This window comes from Mesoplodon densirostris, chromosome 15 (genome assembly GCF_025265405.1).
Source record: "Mesoplodon densirostris isolate mMesDen1 chromosome 15, mMesDen1 primary haplotype, whole genome shotgun sequence".
Taxonomy (NCBI): Eukaryota; Metazoa; Chordata; class Mammalia; order Artiodactyla; family Ziphiidae; genus Mesoplodon; species Mesoplodon densirostris.
In genome coordinates, this window is record NC_082675.1 from 48,540,406 (window position 1) to 48,557,530 (window position 17,125).

Sequence of the window (17,125 nt, forward strand, 5' to 3'; positions counted from 1 at the left end):
ATTCCCAAGCCACTACTCCTTCCATTACAATGAATGTTTGCATATCTAAAGGCTACTGGTGGCTCTGGAACTTCCATACAGGAGAAGTTTGGAGGTGAAAATCCAATTGGAAGGAGGAAGGGATCTAGGCAACTTGGTAAGAGTGAGCTGGGATATTATTGTGGGATAAAAGCTTTTCAACCCACTCTTTGGGGTCACTCCTGGAAAGAGAGTCAATATATGGTAAAGTTATAGATGTTTGATAAATGATCTGCATGGCATGCTGCCATTTGTGAGCAGATTTAATAGGGATAAAATTGCAGTAATAATTATATTTTCCATTGATCATCCTACAAAGGTCACCGTTGCCAGGGGTAAAAGAGTGTTTTATTGCAAACTCTTCCGTGGATATCTCTTTCATTTTCTGCTCCAGCTGAAACCTGGGTCTCCCTCATGACACTGCTTTCCCTGCAGCTCTCACAAGTACTGTTTTTACTTTTGTTTGTTTTTTGTTTTCCCGCCCACATCTTTCATATCAGCACCACTGAGTCTGGAATGGCATAGACATCCTACTTAGTCATCATTGTCTCTTCCATTCTGTTGTCCCTCCACCCTTCATAAAATGATAAAACTTTGAAAAATCATTTCATCATACTATCTTCACTAACCCCAATGTTTAGTCATCTTGTCCTCTGTCAGATCACAAATGATCATTTCTTGAGGTTTTAGCTCCTGGCTTAATGTCGCTCTCTTCAATACTGCTCCATTATAATTTGAGGCATATTTCAAAATCTATGTAGACAATTCTAATTTCCTGGATTCTCAGTTTTTTGATTCCTTAAGCTTGCCCTTTAATTCACTCAACCTTTTTTCCTGGGTCACACTGATAACCTTGTTATTTCCAATGATATTATTTATTATCATAATTTCAAATATGCCAGTCTCTTAGTTTCAGCTTTTACCTTGCCAGCTCATTCTCCCTGGTACCTAAACTAAAAAAGTCCTTCAAATCCACTGGAGTATTTAATCTTTTGACTCCATCATTATAAATTTCATTGTCAATCATTATAATTATTCTCTTGCATATACTCTCAACACATGGTGCTTTTCACACTTTATATACTTGCTTCATTATTTTCCAACCTTGGTTAAATCCATCCGAGAAAAATAAGTTCCTATTCTCCAACCTCAGGAAAGAAAGTAGAAAATAGGCTCTTTTTGGTTCCTAATTCCAAGCCTGAAATAGGTAACCACAGAATCAGTTTAGACCAGTCCCAATCGATCAAACAGCTCCATGTCAGTTCTTGAGATTTGTAAAGTTGGTCAATCCCTAAACTTTATCCTAAAGTCAGCTGATCACTAAATCCAATATTTCCCATAAAACAAACAACAAAACTCTCTCTCTCTCAACTCTTTGCTTTGTTGCTTTGTTTCACATGGTGTTCTCTTATTTGTCATGTAATGAGAATCACTACTGTTATATTTGGGTGGTGGCCTCTACCACTGGCACAACTCTCCACCTACTGAGGATGAATTTCTTTACTTAATTGTGACTGGAGAAAAATACACAATGGTGATAAGTAAGCACTTCCATGATGTAAGGTAATAAACCATTATTTTCTTAATCAGCTAAGTCCTCTCCTCTCTTAGACCACTATTTTACACTTTCTCTTCTCTCTTCAAACTTCCAGCACCTCTTCCTCCATCCTCATTCCCAACTGAGTTTGCATTCGAATTCACTGAAAAATATTGAGGCAATCAAAAAACATCTTCCACAAACTTCCATCTTGCACTTATTTTCATGTTAGTGTACTCTGCTGTCTCTCCTGTTACTGTGGGTGATCCTAGTAAAGGCCAGTCCCTCTACTTGTGCAATGGATCTCATCCTTTCTCACACACTCAAAGGACAGTGTCTCAGCAACTCTTCAATTATTCCCTAAGTCTCCTGCCACAACTGTTCCCTCCTCTCTACTGGATCATTTATATTAGTGTACAAACATTTTGGAAGAATAGATCCTCTCTTGATCACGTTTCACTGTCTAGTGTTTATTTTTTGCTTTAAGTTTACAGAAAACATCTTGAATGAGGTGTCTCTACTCATGTTTGCACTATTTCTCCTCTCATTTGCTCTCGAAACTACTCAATCAGATTATTTCCTCCCTTATAATTCAGTTAAAACTCTTATCGAGGTCACCAATGACTTTTCCTTCTCGATCCTGAGATCATCTCATTCAGTCTAATGATTATAAACATTAGTTATATGTAGAATACTCCTAAATCAGTATCTCCAGCAAGGACATTTTCCCTGAATCCCAGACTTGTATGTCAACAGCCTACAGGATATCTCCGCTAGGATGTCTCAAATACATCTCTGAGCCCTTGATACTGTCTCCTAATCCTGCCTCCTCTGCAGCCTCCCTTTTGTCAGTTAAAGGCAATTTCATTCTTCCCGTTGTTTATGTGAGCCATCCTGGTCATCCTTTTCTCCTCTATTTTTATTTCTGCCCTTGTCTGGTCATCAGAAAATTCTATTGGCTCTATCTTTACAATACACCCAGAATTTGCCTACTTCTCACTACTGCTGCAGGCACCATCTTGATCCAAGCCACCATAATCTCTTATCTGGATTACTAGAATAACCCCACATCCTGCTTCTATCTATAACTCCTTTCAGTCTATCCTGAACCCAGCACACAGAATGACCCAGTTAAACTGTAATTTAGATTTTATCACTACTCTGCTCAAAACCCTCAGTGGTTTTCCATTTTACTCTGATGAAAAGCCAATAGCTTGCGAGGCCCTAAATAATATGACTCTTAATTACCCTTTGTCCTCCTCTTGCTCTTTCCCTCCTTCATACTAGCCCTATGTCCCTTTTCTTTTTCCAGATATGCTCTTGTCTTAGTGACTGTGGGCATACTGTGTTACTGTAATATGCTTCCCTCAAATATCCACAATATCCACATAGCTGGCCTCTCAACTCCTTCACATCTTTACTCAGAAGAACCCATCTCAGCTAATCTTTCTGTGACCACCCTATGTAGAAGCCCACCCCATCCCCACATTTCCTATCCCCAGTCTGCATTTACCTCTTAACACACGACATATTTGATTTATCTGGTTTGCTATCTGTCTCCCTCACAGAAATGTTTGTTTTGTTCACTATTGTACATCTAATATGGAAAACACTGCCTTCCACCCGGTAGATTCACAAAATATTTTTGAATAAATGATGCTGTTTCAGATTCATTAGCAGTAAGATTTATATTTTGAATTCTTATTTAAAAGGAGTGCAAAATATTCTGCGAATTGATGTATACCCCGTCTTATGATCTATTTTAGAACCAGTGACAAGAATTTTGAATCATTTCCCTGGAACTCCAGGTGAAGTGAACTCCTCTACAAAACGATTCTATGATGTTGGCCACATTATCACTGTCTTCCAATCATCTAAGTTAAATATTTCCTACTTTGCACTATTCAATGTTTTTTATGTGCTTGGTAACTGAAGAAAATAGGGTCTTGAAATTACTTATGAATAGGTAACGGAGTTCTAAAAGGTATGGCATACATTTAATATGCATGTAAAAATCCCAGTTTTGTAGTTTTATTATTACGTGTTTGATTTTTTAGGATTTTTTTTCTTCTCCTCTCTCTCTTCCATTGTAGAAGTTCCATTTCATAATGGGCTACTGATCAGACCTGTTATTCTAATGGTGGAATCCCAAAGGAAAACATGTTTCAGATGTAAAGTATTCCCCTCAGATTCCCTGGCGGTCATGGAAAGCAGGAGAAATTCTTGATGTATGAAGTCACTGTCACCATTGTCAAAGCACTGTAGTGTGGGAAATGAACCGCAAATAAAATCAAAGGGTATTTCTTCCAAAGCACTGAATATTAGTGCACAGACAACAATTTTTTTGTTAAAGTACAAAATATTTCAGAGCAAATCTTAATGTTTAAATACCCAGAGAACACTTCTCAGCCTAGGTGCTGGAGGTGACAAATTTTTGACACACTTGTAAACAGCAATATATGAGAAAGTAAACACTCTCCATTAAAGTACTGAAAAAATTTACTTTTGGAAACATGGAATTCTGTATAGATCCAACCAAACTTCCATAACAAATGCCACCATAAAGGTAGTTCTCTGTCCTTTGCTCTAAGGAATTAATTTTAAGGTATGCATCTTTTTTGTTTTTTCCTTTAAGGGCTCTTAAGTCTAAATTAAATAGCCTCAGTAAAGTAGTATTAAAGTTGAACTGAAATCCAAGAGAGCAATACAATTGGAGGTAGGTTAAAATTCCTTTCTTGCTCTTCAACCTTGCTGTGTTAAGGTATTGTAATGATCTAAGACAGTGTGTCATTTTCATGCTAGGCAACATATGTTACAACTCCCAAATTAGAGAACAGCTATTCCCCCAAATTGTTATTTTAACCACACAGTTATTCTCAGTTTAGATTTAGGTCAGGCACCAAAAGTTACTCTGTAATACTGGGAATGAATAGCATAACCCTCAGCCCAAAGTATAATTCTCAAAGCTTCACATCCAGAAATGCATTACAGGACACAGAGAATTAAAAAAAGATTTTGATTATTGCTTAATATGGGGATATGAACGTGTTTATCTTTGTAAGTAGCACTTCTATACAAGTGGCTCAAATGTGGCAAAACGGGCACAGACAGTCTCAATGTAAGTTGCAAAATCAAACATTCAGGCATGAAAAGTCTTTTTCTTAAGTTGTTTTCAAGCTTCATCCTTTTTCCTACAATAACTAAAGCAAAGCCACAGTAGCTGCAGCCATTTGCATCTAAGGAAGAGATGTTTTGCTTTGGTGATATAGTTAATGAGTCTAAAAATATTCAGTATAATAATTCTGTCAAAGCCCCCCCAGTCTCCTCAATGAGCGGAAGCCTGCAGGATTCCAATGGGGAGCCAAGTAATGAGCTCTCAGCATTCACTCCCACACCGTCCGGGCGAAATGTGCTCGGGTCGCTATGGTTCCACATCATTAGCAACATGAAACAAAGACACATGCTTGACTTTAATAAGCGACTAAAGTTGCCCGCTTACTAGTCTGTTACTGCAGTAAACTCTGTATTTCAAAACAAGTCCCTGCAAAGAGAAAGCAGGGAGGGCTTTGGCAAATAGAGTTAGGTTTAATTTAATGTGGCAAATGATTGAGCAGAATGGAAAAGACAAAAGGACACAGGAAGTCATGAGTTTCTGACACTAAGGCTCCCAGGCTCACTGCAGACTGTAGTCTCGCTGCTGGCGATGATGGTTACAGTGGGCTGCAGTGATAGGGCTACAGGCATATGTGACCGAGTTTTAGTTGATATTCTTGCAAGACAGGAAGTGAACAAGCTTCTTTTCCACTGGGAAAAGTCCAGACATGATTAACTTGGGCATGACCAAATAGGTCAATAATATGACAATGAATTTCTAGCACAATAATTAAGTGGGAAAATTTGTGTGATTTGTTCTTTTTGTTCTGCACATACCAATAATACATTAGCATGGATTCATTTAGTTTCTTTCATTAGGTGAAATCACATAGCTACAATTTAAGATAGTGATGGTTCAATTTGAATACTTAAAAGTTATTTCTGCAAAACAACATTAAATTATTTTTCTTTTATTTTTAGCATAGGCTTTTGCACACCAGCATTGAAGAAGTGATCTGGAATCTATCTATACATGCATACTAATTGCTTCAGGAGTGATACTCCCATCTAATAATCAGGTCTTACTGATATCAGTTACCAGGATAAAAGAAGAATTATTGCAGAGAATGAAACAGGTAAAAATAAATGCTTCACCTTGGGATATTAGGAGTCAATATATTTTACACTTACAGTATTCCTGTCAGTTATTAAAATATTTCAACTTTTCTTCAAATAAAATGTTCATATATATAATCCCCAAATCTCAGCAAAACAAAAACAAAACCCCCAAAACAAATAAAAATTTTTTTCTTAATATTATCAGTTAAAATAAGAGAGGGTCCATCTTCCAATTTAACATTGGGACTTAAATGTACGGGGTTTATGTAAGTGCTCTTTTAAATTTCACATTCTTGTTTTTTTTTCCTATGGCCAGAATAATCTTCAATCCTTTTTCTGCCATTTGATATATGATGATTTTCCCCATAATACTGGAAACTATGCAGTTCATAAGTATGTCTTTAGCAAACAGAGGACAAAAATGACAGTTCAGCATCAGCCCAATGCAAATATCAAGGAACACATTAAACCATTCATCAGTTGTCTTTGGTTATGGTTACACAACTGTCTTGTCAACAAGGATACCATGAAATACTTTTATATTTTGCAAAAATCAACATATGCTCTAAATGGTAGTAAGAGTAAAATTCTCCAGTCATCTCCTAAATAAGCCAATCTAGAATAGTTGAGATTTAATTTCATTCCCACTTTAGTTTCTTTTCCTTTTGAAAAATGAGACTAAATTTCTGACTTTAGTTTTCTGGCATTTCTTCTGCCTGCTCCACAGCTTCTCATCAGTAACTGGCATTGGTTCCTTGATCACATGGGCACATTCTTTCAGGACTTAGGAATGCTTTCCTGAGTCTCGAAAATATCAGTTTCTTCATGAAATCTGGGCTCTCTCATTACTATTTACTTTACTCCTTCTAAGGTTATGATTAATCTCTTTGGTGAAGAAGATTGAAGGAAAATAAAAGTTCATTTGTTTTTATTTCTGTTTATCTTTGGCTTGGTGCTCTCAAAGTGGTTGGATCATATGAATCATTGTTTCATTTTATTTTTTTATTTTTTAAAGTCTTTATTGAAGTTGTTACAATATGGCTTCTGTTTTATGTGTTTTTTTGTTTTTTTTGGCAGTGAGGCATGTGGGATCTCAGCTCCCCAACCAGGGATAGAACCCGCACCCCCTGCACTGGAAGGTGAAGTCTTAACCACTGGACCATCAGGGAAGTCCCTGTTTCATTTTAAAAAACATTCTGTTTTATAATAAAATGACTATATTGAACATATAATCTAATAATAAAAGGATAGGGTTAATTTTAATGCTAATTTTAAATTATAATAAGCATGTGTGTTACAAGATAAATCTCTGCTGTTGTAACTGAGAAAACAACATCATTTGATCCTCCATCAGTGTGAAAATAGAGTGTGAGATTTAAAAGAGATGACCACACTCTAGAAGTACAGAAATAGATGAAAGATAAGCTATTTCATTTAAATGCCAATAGTGTACTTTCTCAAGAAAAATCCAGGGGAGATTATTAATATGCATGCAAAGATCTTGTCAATGATATAACCACTCCTATTATACAGTCTTATCTACATCAAGATAGTATTGTATAAGAGAGCACAATTTATTTTAAAAATTCATGTTTGTGGAGAAGTGGTTCTGGAATGGTGCAGTAGGGACCGCTGAAAGTATGTTCATCTGTTTAAGCAAAATCTGACAGAAAACAACTTTTCCAGAACTCTGAACATTAACCAAGTCTTCCAACTATCAAAGTATCCATTAAAGGAAAATGGCTGAATTTCTGTAAGAGCATCAAGCTTTGTGGCATCTTGACTTGCTCTATTCCCATTCTCCCATTTGCAGCTCTTCACAATCCTGGAAACCCAACAGCCTTGAAACCACACTAACTGTGAGAACCAGTTATTATCAGACACCGAAGAGAACATAATGGGTTTGAAGCTCCCCCAGAAGATTCATCCCCAGATAATGTCACTATTTGACCTATCTGGCAACTCCTAGGAAAAGTCCCATACTCAGTGCTTATCTTTGTTTGACATGACTAACAGCTTAATCAGTGTGAACAAGCCTAGTCCTAAGACATTTGTCTAAAACAATCAGTGGCAATTGTTTAACATCCTAGCTGCCTGATGTGAGGATACCTGTTGGAACTAGCAAGAGGCTGACCAAAAAACTGAAAGGGGGAAAGTGGGAAATGAGGTATCTTTGGAGGGTCTTTGAAAATTTCTGATATAGTACCAGGAATCTAGGAGGTCATGCCTACGTGCAGGGTTGTGCACATACCCAGGAGACATGACAAGGCTCCAGTCTCTCAACTCTGTCTTCTGTTGAGACTCTGCAAAAGCAGAAAGTGAAGGTAAGGAAGAGTTGTAAACTGCCAGATTGTTGAATGCATGCCCAACACACACACACAGAGTCCCTTGGCAATTACTGGTTCATTGGTTCAAGGAATTTAAAGAAATCTCTGTCAAATCATTACAGGACCACTAACTGAGCAGAGACTTCAGTGGCTGCACATGACAAAAAACACAGACTTTACAGAATTAGTCCAGGAAAATCACAAAACAAACAAATAAATAGCAGCAGCTGCAGCAGCAACCACTACAACAAATAGCAACAACAATAAACTTTAGGGAGGGAAAATTTGATTTCCAGAGTTGTCATGTTATATTATTTAAAATGTCCAGTTCTCAAAAAAAATTATAAGATATGAACTGAAACATGAAGGTATGATCCATAAGAAAATAACAAGCAGTCAATAGAAAAAAATTCAAGGAAAGCTCAGATGTTGGATTTCCTAGGCAAAGATTTTAAGTCAGCTCTTACAAGTATGTTCAAAGAACTAAAAGAAACCATACTTAAAGAATTAAAGGAATGTATGAGAATGATGTCAAACCAAATAGAGACTTTCAATAAGGAGATAGAATTACAAAAAAGAACCAAATAGAAATTCTGGAGTTGAAAAGTATAACTGAAATGAAAAATTAACTAGAGGGTCTCAACCACAGATTTGAAGTGGCGAAAGAAAGAACCAAGTACACTTGAAGATAGATCAGTTGAGATTGTTCAGTCTGAAGAACAGAAAGAAGAATGAAAAAAATGCACTGAATCTCAGAGACCTGAGGGAAACCACAAAGCACACCAATGTATGCATAACAGAAACCACAGAATGAGAGGAGAGTCAGAAATGGACAAAAATAGTATTTGAAGAAATAATGGACAAAAATTCCAAACTCCAAGGAAAAATGATCTATACATCCAAGAAGCTTGTCAAATTCCAAGCAAGATAACCTCAGATATCCACACCTAGACATACCATAGTCAAACTGTTGAAAGATAAAGACAAAGGAGGAAGTTGAAAAAAAAAGTGAGAAAAATAACTCATCATATACAAGGGATCCTCAGAAACATTCCCAGCTGACTGATCATCAGAAACCATGGAGGCCAGAAGAATAACATATTCAAAGTGTTGAAAGAAGACTATCAACCAACAATTCTACATACAGTAAAACTATGCTTCAAACATGAAGTTAAGACAGTCCTACATGAGAAAAAGACGAGAGGTTTTTAAAAAAATTTTCTAGCAGACTTGCTCTAAAGAATGTCTTTCAGACTGAAAAAAAAAGTGAAACCACTGGACAGTAACTCAAATTCAAATGAAGATAAAGAGCATCAATAAACAGATAAACATAAATTGCCAAAAATGTATTTTTGTTTCTAGCACTTTTCTCCTCACATATTTAAAAAGCAACTGCATAAAGAAAAAAATATTAAATTGGGTTGATGGGATTATAATGTAGAGAAATGTCCTTTGTATGACAATAACAGCCATGGAGGAGCGAGGGGGAACAGAGCTTTATTGGAGCAAAGTTTTTGTACAATATAGAAATAAAGTTAATATTAATCAAGATTAGATTGTGATAAGATATTAACTGTAATTCCCAGGGTAATCACTAACAAAATAACATGACAATATATACAAAGAAATAACAAGGGAATTAAAATAGGACACTAGATAACATCTATTTAACAAAGAAAATGAAGTAATGGTAGAATGGAGTAACAAAAACACATAAAATATTTAGAAAAAATATAGCAAAATGATAGATGCAGGAAAAGCCTTTGACAAAAACCAGCATCCCTAATGAAAATAGGGGTAGGAGGGAAATTCCTCTGTTTGGTAAGGGCCATCCAGAAAAGTTGCCACAGCTAACACTATCCTTAATGGTGAAAGACTGAATGCTTTCCCGTATGGTCAGGAAAAAGAAAAGAATGTCCACACATCTATTTAACATTGTACTGGCAGTTTTATATGGGGATATTAAGCCAGAAAACAAATAAAGGCTTTCAGTTTGGAAAAGAAGTTAAATTTCCTCTATTCACAGATGACAGATGACATGTTCTTGTATATAGAAGATCCTAAAGAATCCGAAAAAAAAAAAGTAGAACCAATAAATGAGGGTTCTATCCTTCATTAGGTTGAAGGATACAAGATCAATGAACAAATAATCAATTATGTTTCTATGCAATAAGAATGAACAATCCAAAAATAAAATTAAGAAAACAGTTGCATTAAAATAGTATCCAGAAATAAAATAATTTGAAATAAATTTAACAAAAAAAGTGCAAAACTTGTACTCTGAAAATGATGAATATTGTTGGAAGTAATTTAAGACTTAATAAATAGAAAGACATCCCATGTTCACTGATCAAAAGATGCAATGTTGGGCCTCCCTGGTGGCGCAGTGGTTGGGAGTCCGCCTGCCGATGCAGGGGACACGGGTTCGTGCCCCGATCCCGGAGGATCCCACATGCCGCGGAGCGGCTGGGCCCGCGAGCCATGGCCGCGGGGCCTGTGTGTCCGGAGCCTGTGCTCCGCAACGGGAGAGGCCACAGCAGTGAGAGGCCCGCGTACAGCAAAAAAAAAAAAAAAAAAAAAAAAAAAAAAAAAAAAAAAGATGCAATGTTGTTAAGATGGCAGTGTTGCCCAGTTTGATCTACAGGCTCAACAAAATCCCTATAAAGTGCCAAACTACATTCTTTGGGTAAATTTGACAAGCAGTTTCTAAAAATTACATGAAAATGCCAAGGATCTAGAAAAATCAAAACAATCTTGCAAAAGAAGAACAATGTTGGAGGACTTAGACTTCCTAATTTCAAAACTTACTGTAAAGTGTTGTGGTACTAATATAAGGATAAACACATAGAAGACTAGAATATAATTGAGAGTCCAGAAATAAACCCTTACATTTATAGTCAGCTGAATTCTGAGAAAAGTGCCAGGACAATTAAATGGAGGAAAGAATAGTTTTCTCAACAAATGGTGTCAGGACAACTGGATATCTACATGCAGTTGTCACTGTGCCTTATACCATATAGATAAAATAAAAATGGATCATAAATCTAATAGTTAAAACTACAAAACTCCTAAAAGAAAATCTTTATAATTTTGGATTAGTCAAAACTTTCTTAGATATGATTCCAAAAGTATCCAGAATACTTGAAGAACTCATACAAGCCAATAAAAAGGCAAATAACTCAGTTTAAAAATGGGCAAATGATTTGAGTAGACATTTCTTGAAAAAAGATATATAAATGACCATTTAGCACATGAAATGATAATAAACATCATTAGTCACTTGGGAAATGAAAACCAAAATGGGATACCACTTCATACTCACTGAGGTTATTAAACAACAACAACAACAACAACACAAACAAACAAACAAAAAACCCAGAAAATAAAAGGTGAGGCTATGGAGAAATTGGAACTCTCATACATTGCTGGTGGGATTGTAAAATGATACAGCCACTTAGGAAAACATACTGATATATAGTTACCATATGACATGTGATTTCACTTCTAGGTATATACTCAAGAGAAAAGTAAATACATGTTCACACATAAACTGGTACATGAATGTTCATAGCAGCAGTATTAATAACATCCCAAAGTGAAAACAACCCAAATGTCAATCAACTGATGAATGAATAGACAAAATATGGTATATCCATTCAATGGAATATTATCCAGCAATAAAAATAATGAATTACTGAATCAGACACAACATCAGTGAACTTTAAAACACTATGCTCGGGCTTCCCTGGTGGCGCAGTGGTTGAGAGTCCGCCTGTCGATTCAGGGGACATGGGTTCGTGCCCCGGTCTGGGAATATCCCACATGCCGCAGAGAGGCTGGGCCTGTGAGCCATGGCCACTGAGCCTTTGCGCCTGGAGCCTGTGCTCCGCAACGGGAGAGGCCACAACAGTGAGAGGCCTGCGTACCACAAAAAAAAAAAAAAAAAAAAAAAAAAAAAAAAACCCACTATGCTCAGTGAAAGAAGCCAGTGATATAAAGGTCACATACTGTATAATTTTATTTATATAAAGTATACAGAATAGGCAAATCCATAGAGACACAAAATAGATTAGTAGCTGTAGGTCTGGTTATATGAAGGAATGTAGTGTCACTGCTAATTAGGATAGGTTTCCTTTTGGAGTGTTAAAATGTTCAAAATTAGATAGTGGTGATGGTTGCACAACTCTGAATATGTGAAAAACCACTGAATTGAACACTTTAAAAGGGTGAATTTTATGATATGTAAATTGTATCTCAATAAAGCTATTATAAAAAGTCCACATTTGCAATACAAATAACTAGAGCTGGTACAGTGCCACATTTCTGGTTTTATAAGATACTTTTATGCCAATAAAGTATCTTGTTCATATACAGGTCCTTCACAGAATCCCTAGGGAGCTGTTATAATAGAAATTTTCAATCTTATGTTACTACTTATTTAATTATCTGCTTTCTCATGCTCATCTGTAAGTGTGTTGAAGGCAAGAACAGTTCATCTTGCTTTCACTGTGCTGGAAATAGGCATTTAGTAAGTACTTTTTGAGTTCATGAGTGAATGAACACATGAATGAATGAATGAATGAGTGAAAGCTGAAAGTCAAATGTCATTAGAAGGTTGGTGTGTGCATGAAATTAAGACAAAGATAGGTGGAGCGAAAGATTGTCAAGCATACTCTATAATTAGCCTACATAGCAAGAGGATCAACTAAAAGAATCATTCCTAACACTTTTATATGAGTATCCCTAAAATGTAGTAAAGGACAACATGTCAGGTTGCAAGATACGTTCGGTAGATTACTCCTTTCTGCTCATGGACGCCGCCGAGTAAGCATCGTTAACGTCTCCCCTGCCCCCCTCCACTGCCGTCATGTCTAAGTCAGAGTCACCCAAAGAGCCCGAACAGCTGCGGAGGCTCTTCATCGGAGGTTTGAGCTTTGACACAACCGATGAGAGTCTGAGGAGCCATTTTGAGCAGTGGGGAACGCTCACAGATTGTGTGGTAATGAGGGATCCAAACACCAAACACTCCAGAGGCTTTGGGTTTGTCACATATGCCACTGTGGAGGAGGTGGATGCGGCCATGAATGCAAGGCCACACAAGGTGGATGGAAGAGTTGTGGAACCAAAGAGGGCCGTCTCAAGAGAAGATTCTCAAAGACCTGGTGCCCACTTAACTGTGAAAAAGATTTTTGTTGGTGGCATTAAAGAAGACACTGAAGAACATCATCTAAGAGATTTTGAACAGTATGGGAAAATTGAAATGATTGAAATCATGACTGATCGAGGCAGTGGCAAAAAGAGAGGCTTTGCTTTCGTGACCTTTGATGACCATGACTCTGTAGACAAGATTGTCATTCAGAAATACCACACTGTGAATGGCCACAACTGTGAAGTAAGGAAAGCCCTATCTAAGCAAGAGATGGTTAGTGCCTCATCCAGCCAAAGAGGTTGAAGTGGTTCTGGAAACTTTGGTGGTGGTTTTGGAGGTGGTTTTGGTGGGAATGACAACTTTGGTCATGGAGGAAACTTCAGTGGTCGAGGTGGCTTTGGTGGCAGCCGTGGTGGTGGGGGATATGGTGGCAGTGGGGATGGCTATAATGGATTTGGTAATGATGGAAGCAGTTTTGGAGGTGGTGGAAGCTACAATGATTTTGGCAGTTACAACAATCAATCTTCCAATTTTGGACCCATGAAAGGAGGAAACTTTGGAGGCAGAAGTTCTGGCCCCTATGGTGGTGGAGGCCAATACTTTGCCAAACCCTGAAACCAAGGTGGCTATGGTGGTTCCAGCAGCAGCAGTAGCTATGGCAGTGGCAGAAGGTTTTGATGACTGCCAGGAAACAAAGCTTAGCAGGAGAGGAGAGCCAGAGAAGTGACAGGGAAGCTACAGGTTACAACAGATTTGTGAACTCAGCCAAGCACAATGGTGGCAGGGCCTAGCTGCTACAAAGAAGACATGTTTTAGACAATACTCATGTGTATGGGCAAAACTCGAGGACTGTATCTGTGACTAATTGTATAACAGGTTATTTTAGTTTCTGTTCTGTGGAAAGTGTAAAGCATTCCAACAAAGGGTTTTAATGTAGATTTTTTTTCTTTGCACCCATGCTGTTGATTGCTAAATGTAATAGTCTGATCATGACGCTGAATAAATGTGTCTTTTTTTAAAATGTGCTGTGTAAAGTTAGTCTACTCTGAAGCCATTTTGGTAAACTACCACAACAGTGTGAAGTTAGAGTTCCTTCAGGGTGATGCCAGATTCCATTCAAAATTTATTTACAACCTGCTTTGGTGGAGAAGCTACTGTCTTCCGAAACCTTGGTGTAGTTGAACTGACAGTTACTGCGTTGTGACCTGGAGTTCACCGTGAAAAGGGTCACCCAAGCCAAGTCATGGAGTTTTTTGATTATTAATATATGATTGTTGGCATATCCTATGCAATATATCTAAATTGGATTATGGTACCAGATATAGATGGGAATGAAGCCTGTGTACCAACCATTATCATGTGTAATAAATAAACAATTTAATACCAAAAAAAAAAAAATGTCAGGTTGCCACAGAGAAAACCCAGTTGAAGAACAGATTTCTCTTTTCTCATCTGAGGTTGTCCAAGACACCTGTGGTTACTAATTTAGTTTCCAGATAAACCTATAGCTGGTGGATCAGGCACTGTGAAAGATGCCACACTTATGTTACTTAATCTGATTATCTCAACAACTGTATGGAGTATTACTACCCATTCCCCGCCACCAGGGAAGCCCTTGTTTTTATTTCTATTTTTTAGGTAACACTACTTGTGACTACCAGGAATAATTGGTTCCCTTTAAATACAGACAAGGTCTGCGTTTGTAACACTCATACTCCAGTTTTTTTGTTTGTTTGTTTCTAAAGTCTAAAACAATTGTGGATGTATGTGGTGTGTTTTTCTTTTCTTTAAAGCAATTGCTGACCACCATGGGAACTTAACTGTCAGGAAAGTTTTCAATTTTATAAATCAGAGAATGTTTACTACTAAAATCACATACTGAGTTTTTTCCACTGTTATAGCACTTTAGTAGTGAAGTCGTAAGGTATAATGCAACTTCATTCCTGCCTGCAGGGTGACCTATGACAAATAATCATTTTCTTTATGTCCTAATTCAAACAACTCTAAGTTAATTAACTTACGTGAATTTTAGGTTGTCTTAGCTAACTGTATGTATGAACCCTTTGTATGTATGTCTTAGTGTCAAGTGAACTCAGAATCCTGTGCACAGCATATAGAGAAACAGGAGTCAAACACACGTTTGGGAGGCTCTACTGCATAAGAATGATTTTTATGAATTCTCACATTGGCTTCCAAGACTGCTGGTGTCACAAAAGCCACTGTAATAAAGCCACTGCTACCTGGAGGCTCAAAAACAGCAACTAATGTTAAATGCACTCAATTCATTTTTTCTTAAATACTTATTCCAACTTTATGCACGTAGCTAACCCTGATTAGTCCTTCAAGGCTTGGGCAAGCTGTCGTCTTTCCCAACCAGTCTTCATTGCGTCCTCAGACTGGTTTAGATACTCCTTCTTTGCTCTCATAGCATCTTCATTGTGCATAAAATTATTGCACAGTATTTTAATTGTTGCAGTATATGTCTAGATCCTCTACTAAACTGAAATCGTTTTCTTTTTTTTTTAATTTATTTTTGGCTGTGTTGGGTCTTCATTGCTGCGCACAGGCTTTCTCTAGTTGTGGCAAGTGGGGGTTACTCTTTGTTGTGGTCTGCGGGCTTCTCATTGCAGTGGCTTCTCTTGTTGCGGAGCACAGGCTCTAGGCGTGCAGGCTTCAGTAGTTGTGGTGTGAGGGCTCAGTAGTTATGGCTCTAGAGCACAGCTGCTCCACGGCATGTGAGATCTTCCTGGACCAGGGCTTGAACCTGTGTCCCCTGTATTGGCAGGCAGCTTCTTAACCACTGCGTCACCAGGGAAGTCCCTAACCTGAAATCTTGAGGATTTTTCTATTCCTCTTACAAGGCAGGGTGGCTGGCATATAGCAGCTGCTCAATATGTGTAAGCTGAATTATAATTCATTTTATCTAATAAATAATTATTTATTATGTAGCCATCTTTACATTACACATTTACTTATTAAACATATTATTTGAATAATAACTATAATATATAGAGGATTCTGTTGTGAGTACATGAATATAGAAGTGAAAAATATATTATTCTTGCTAAAACTCAAGAAAAGGGCAGTCACTAAAATAGGGTGTGGACCATAATATGTGTTTACTTAAGGTTAGCTGTTTGGGAATATACCAGTGAAAATGAGGTAGAACTCCTAAGAGAGGTACAAGTCTCCTCTTACTCCTAGAGAGGAGAGATCACTTCAGCTAAGGGGAGAAGGTTTAAACTGGAGGAGGAAGTAGACTCTGACTTCAGGCTTGATGACAGGGTAGATATACGGAAGTGGAGGGAAACATCATTTGAGTCAATGTGAACAGGCTGAGCTTATTAGGCAACGGACAGGAAAGCATGAATCCCAGAGCACAGTAAGTTTAATGGCCTGGCCAAAGAGAAGGGAGAGTAAGGAGAAAAAAAAGAGTGATCAAGCTCAAGATTTCGGCTGGACCACAATCTGCAGGAAAAAGTAAAGGAAGTGTTTTAAAAATAGGCAAAATATATATTCTGTACATTTTTCTAAGTTGAATAAAAATAAAAATTTTCAAAGAGTCACTGAAGTTTACTTTGTTTACAAGCAGCACTGCTGCAACAATGGGAATTCCAAGAATCTTTACATGACCTACAGATCTATTTGTTGAATAAATAGTTATGTGGTATTTTATATTTATTTCCCAAGTCACTAAATTTCATTCCAATTGGAAACAGGTGCAAGTATGTCAAACACAGTAGAAACAGACTTAAACTCATCTAGCAAAGGGATACCCATATGATTGATCAGATTTTTCATGATTCCTATATAACTGACATTTATTAAATATAGTAATATGTAGTATAAGTACAGTTACATATAAAGGAAATAATATTTTAT

At 37.2% G+C, this 17,125-nt stretch overlaps 1 protein-coding gene and 1 pseudogene across 1 annotated transcript in view; one reads left to right on the plus strand and one right to left on the minus strand.

Annotated features, from left to right (window-relative positions):
- Positions 1–17,125, minus strand: part of CCDC178 (coiled-coil domain containing 178) — a 394,667-nt gene that overhangs the window by 87,623 nt on the left and 289,919 nt on the right. The gene's annotated exons all lie outside the window — the stretch shown is intronic.
- Positions 12,914–14,144, plus strand: LOC132502685 (heterogeneous nuclear ribonucleoprotein A1-like; annotated as a pseudogene).